This window comes from Lissotriton vulgaris, chromosome 4_1, assembly GCF_964263255.1.
Source record: "Lissotriton vulgaris chromosome 4_1, aLisVul1.2, whole genome shotgun sequence".
NCBI lineage: Eukaryota > Metazoa > Chordata > Amphibia > Caudata > Salamandridae > Lissotriton > Lissotriton vulgaris.
In genome coordinates this window covers 1,940,254,855-1,940,260,909 of record NC_141691.1, presented here as the reverse complement: position 1 = coordinate 1,940,260,909, position 6,055 = coordinate 1,940,254,855, and positions in this window count along the sequence as shown.

Here is a 6,055-nt window from a genome sequence, read left to right as displayed (position 1 = left end):
CGCGGCTTCTCGCCCATTATCTACTAAATCAGTCTTGCAGAGCTAGCAGCGCATGCCCGCTGCCGCTAGGCTCGACCTAAAAAGTGGTTGCCGTTGAACTCAAGTGTGCATGCTGACAGTTTGTATCACGATTTTGGTAGGAAGCTCCGAATAAACTTTGTGGTTTATGTTGGTTTTCTTTTCAAAACACACAATGTTGCGATTTCTGTCACTTTCCATAACTCACAATAATATATTGAAATTATTGGGTTTTGAGGCTTTCTTAGAACAGACACATTCTGCTCTACAAGTCATTAAAGTGGGCCTGAGCTCCAAATGAATGCCAGTCAGACTTCTTCACCTGGTAATCCTGTGTACGCAGAAGACACATACACGTGCACACAGGTACTACTGAGTAAAGTGCCATCTTGTCTACATACGAACACGCCACCCTCTAAATGTACACCCCCATTCACATTCCATACACAGGCTCTGCATATTCAAAACACTCTATATTCTGACCTTATGTATATGTTGGTCGTTATGAACTCTCACTATATTTTATAGTCATCCATCCACGCCTTCGGGCACCGAGCACATGCTTTCAAAACATCCAGAGCCCTCTGAACACACCCCGTCTCACACTAAGGGTAGTGTACAGTGCTTATCCAATAAGTATACAGTACATCATCCCATTCAATATACAAACTGAGTCACAATCAGTATATCGGAATACAGACGTCAACACGCTCAGCAGACATATGGAAACACTTAGAAATACAGGCTAAAAATACTGACTTCCCCTCATGCTGGCCATGCCCAGCAGATCCCCTAGTGCATTGTCCCTAGTACAATACCCCTTTGTACATTCAATAAAAGCCAGTATACAGACACATAGTTAATTTAGTTTATTGACCTTGTGAATACTCAGTGTATGGTCTCCCATGTATCTTCAGTATACTGATTGACATGTGTGCTCTACATAAATACAAATACACAATACACACAGCACTATTACATTCAACACACAGATCCACTTGCACACTCCACACGCAGGCTCTGTCCACACTTGATATACAGACATCTGTGCATATACTGCGTACGGTGCACTGGGCACATTCATTACAGGGGTCGCCTCCCTGGTGAGTAAACATATCCTGCACATAAATAAGTATTGTGAAAATTACAGTTCAAACTCAATATTTGCACACATTCATGCACATGGTGTACAAATGCAAAGCTCCCTTCGTACACAGAAGAAGGTGCAGACTCTGCACATGGGTCCCCATCTCAAACTTGGTGTACACTCAGCATACAGAGCTCCCGTTTGACACCTAGCGCACCGACTTCTATGCTCCTCCACTTAAGGTCTCTACATTCTTATGTTTTCAATAACTCATCACAGAGACTTGTTGTTATTTCCCTGATGTTGTTACCCTGATGTCTTAGTGTACATTGTGGCATATACTCTTTCTTTCTCCTTTGGGAAGAGAATAAAGGGAACGTGTCCCAGGTTTGCATTCCTGCTTTGTCTCAACGTCTTGGGATTCTGGGCAAATCACATTATCTACCTGTGTTAAAAGAATTGTAACATACTCTGCTTTTTTGTTGTTGCAGGTTTTACATAGAGCAAACTCGACCCGAAGGTATTGGAGTGCTTTACATGAGCAGCAGTTACGTTACACAAGGACACATTCATTTTTGGTAGGCACAGGGAGATTGAGTGATTTGCCCACAATTACAGAATGTTGCGCCGGCGCCCAGGCTCAAACCTGGTCCCCCAGCTCCAACATAAAGATACACCCTCTCCCCATTGAATAGGAAAGCATTCAAGGAAGAAGAACAGAATGCAAACTATTCTCCCTACACATGCAAGCCCAATTAGGCATAGAGCCGTCCTGAACGTCCAGTACACAGAACGATGTTTGCAAGTTCAACACATAACATGCACCATACCCCCTTCATGCGCACAGCATGTATAATGAGCCATCCTGTGGATTTGCACATGTTCCTCCTGTGCGGGCTTATCTCCTGCACCTTTGCACAACATATGGTAAGGACCAGGAGGGCCCAGATGAAACCGACAGTTGGGAGCCCTCGGGGTCCTGAAGAATGCAGCTCTGCCAGTTACTGGGTCAGTCTCCAAACCCATCTCTGGGCAGATCAGATCTGAGCCCAAAACTCAATGAACCCAGAGCTCACAGACCCTCACCAACATCTGGGGTATTCTTCTGACTCCCGGTCAATAACTCACATCCAGCCCGAACCAGCGAAGGAGATAATGGTTCCTTGTGACAGGCAGCAAAGGAAACAGGAAAAAGACTATGCACACACTGTTACCATCCAGCGGTGTCTTCTCTCCATTCAGAAGGAATACCGGAAAAGACTTAGGCTGACTATGTGCTATGAGGGGAGAGGCAGGGGATGTGAGATTCCAGGGAGAGATCGAGCCAGACAGAGCTGGGAGGACCAACCTACAGCCTTCGGTGGAGGGAAAGAGAGATGTGCCTTATTCGCCCTTCGTGCGTAGAGCACGCACTTACAAATAAGGGAGGAGAGACAAGTTTACTTCACAGAAAGAGGAGACATGGTGCTACTTGTGTGAAAACATATTTGCAATGCCATAGGTCTCGCATTTAAATGCAAGACCTATGGGGTTGCAAAAAAGCGGCATCCATTGTAACGGCTCAATAAAGAAAAAGTACACAAACCGTGCAACAACCAAGTAAAGGGGCCAGTAGCCATGGGAGGACACAAATGATGACAAGGCCCTACTGAGGAGGGACTAACAAGCCTATTAATGAATCCGAAAGCAGCATTTAAGAAGTACAAAGCACAAGCCAATGAAAAATATGGGTAGACTTCTCCTCCGTACTCTACCTACAACAGATCGCCAGAGCAGCGCTTGCGTGTTGGCTCAGGCTCGACCTAAAAAGGAAGGTGTAGGCCTGGCAAAAGATTTATTTTGCCAGTTTGACATGGCAGATTGAGACTGCACCCACAGGCTGAAGTGGCAGGCCTTAGACATACGTTACAGTACTACTTCAGAGGGTGGCACATTGAGTGCTGCTGCCCATTAGTAGCATTTAATTTACAAGCCCCAGAATCATGTGGTACCATTTATAAGGAACTTACAAGTAAATTAAATGTACCAATCAAATTTAAACCAATGGGTACGTTTTAGGGAGAGAGCACACACACGTTAACATGGGTTAGTGGGGAAAAAGTCCACAGGGGCCTAAAAGCCAACAAAAACAGTTTCAGACAAGGAAGGCTGAGGAAGGCAAAACTCTGGGGTGATCCTGCATAAAGGGCTAGGTCCAACACCCCCATTTTTGGAATTGCTGGCCCTTACCTCACTCTCCAGACAAAAGAATCCTCATCTGAAATGCATCTGATGTTTTGGCTGCTCTCGCATTTAGTACTGCTGAAGCAACACTTGAACAATAATTTAGATAAAAACCTTTGCTAAACCATCTGAATACAGTATATGTCACTAAACAGTGCTTTCTGTGCTTATAGGTTAATCTCTGGAGCAAATACAAAACAAATTTAAACATGGAAATCATTCTTTCATGAAGAAATATAATAGATTTTTCTAGTGTGATACAGAAAGCATTTCACACCTGCCGCAAGCAAAGTTACAAAATGCATTACCTCGAATTACACATTCTTATGAGCTTTCTCTTATATGCAGTGGTGTTTACCTCTGTTTTATACATTCAAGCTATCCATCAATGGCTCACTCAGGCAAAACATGATCATGACCCCTATGCATTTTCTGTGCTTGCATTATGAATTCTGCGCATTGCTATATGCATTCGGTGTTTAGCTCTCAAGAATATGTAATTGATCAAGAGGAATTCATGAAATGTTTGCGAGAAAGCCTGCAGGGCACATAAAATAATTATCAAGATGTTTCTTACCACTGAATCACATTAGCTGTTTCACTCATTGATCCGTGCATCGTGTTTATGTTTTCTTGCAATGATTTCCCCAGTGGACATTTTCTCTGATGTATCATGCTGCAATAGACTGTATGATCCATGGCACCATAGGCCTCCACAAAATATGAAGCACGACACATTGTTTGATGGCATGTGCATGAAAAAAGACATAACAACTAAAGAGTGTCATTAAAATTATGCCACAACTTAATGTATTTGTTTTTTTGGGTTAGTCATTGTATTGCGTTAAAAAGGAGGTATATTTACAATCCCATTGCTCCGCTGGTGCGTTACTTTTTATGATGCTCCGCGGGTGCAAAGTGCAGACCCATACCTACAAGGCAACGCAAAGCCACTTTGTGGGGTCTTTCATGGCCTCGTAAATATGGTGTAAGGCATTGCAGCGCAAGTCTCTGCGTTGCCTTAAACTGCCTCAGGGAGGCATACCATCGGCATGGAGGGGGTCTTCGCATGCAACAACTATAGGTTTTGACGCATACCCATATATACAAGGATCTATAAACCTGGGTATGCGTCAAAACTGTGCACCTCCGCCAGGCAGGCGTAACGAAGAGGAACATGTTTATTTCTACTGGTTTTTTCCCTGTCAATGGGAGCTGCATCCGGCAGCACACTTAGAAAGAGGAAAACACCTCCATGGATTGTTTTTTGCATGAAGGTGTTCCTTCCTGCACAAAAACAATCCTGCCAACAACCCATACATCCTTGCACTCTGGTGCTAGGGTGCCTGCGTTGGTGCTAGGCACTATATTGTGCGCTGGTGCTGGCTGAAAGGACAGGAATGCACGTTATCTTGTAAATACAGTGTATTCCTGTCCTTTTGATTTATAATAGGGCAGCACAGCAAAAACACTTGCGGTGCTGTCCTACACAAATCATTGTAAATGGGACCCTTCATTTGTTATGCACATGCTTCATGTAAAAAACAATTGTCATCGAAATTAATATTGTTTGCATTTTTACCCAGCCAAACAATATCATTGAACACTTTTGCTGATATATTGGGGGCTAAAGGGTGCTTAATCGCCCCTGCAGCTCGGTCCTCCATAGAAGAACAGGAGTATGAATGTGCCTCCAGGAAGATGGCCTCCAAGAGACATGTGGAGGAGGGAACACTTCAGGTGATGGTTGCCTATGAACAATTGCAGCCTCCATTTTAATAAGTGAAATGCGGGCACTAATGTGCTGCAAATAGTACCCAATGGAACGTTTAGGACTGATCGGTCAATCAGAATCGACCTTTGGCAGGCAATATCTACTGGTATAGGCACTCTTGGGGAGTTTGTCAATGCCTGTTTCAGACCTGGTCTACCTATTCTATTTACTCTACTCCCACTAAATTTAGCTAGCTAAACTAATTCATAGGGGCAGATATACAAGCCCCGAACGGCACATTTGTGCTGCCGTTGCGTCACTTTTGTGATGCAGCGGCGGGGCAAAACCAGCGCCATGCTGCGGGGTATTTCAACGTGACGCATCTAGGGAGATGCGTCACGTTGTAAAGCCCTGCGCCACATGTGGGTGTTCCAGCACGGGGGGGGGGGGCAGGGGGGGGGGGGGCGTTCCGGCCTCAGGAACGCCTCCGAAAAGTGTCTGAGTGAAATCTACAAGATTTCACTGAGTCACTTTTACGGCCATGCTGCGTCAAAACCCTGCGCCTGCTTGAAGCAGGCATTAGGATTGAAGCAGCATGTTGGGAATAGGGGTACCCCGAGCCTTGCTGGAGCTGCGTCGCGCTTGTGACGCGGCTCCAGCAATGCGCCGCCTTTCCGCCAGGGGATGCGACATGCATCTGCCCATCCGTGCGCCACAGTGCGCCGCATTGTAAATGCGGCCCATCAGTGGTGCAACACGGGTGGGCAGATGCATCCCAACTCTTCTGGCGCATCCCTGCTGATTTGCAGAGATGCGCCAGATGTAGTAAATCTGCCCGCTAGAGTTCAATGCAGCCCCTCCTCAAGTAAAGGCACACAATAAATACAACACAGACCACAAACTGATGGTCCTGTGAAAGCGTTCTCTGAGTGCACTTTTCGTTCCATTATACTGCCCAACGTTAAGACATTGGTTTCCATGTTTTTCTTCTGCTGAATACATTGAGAATGGTC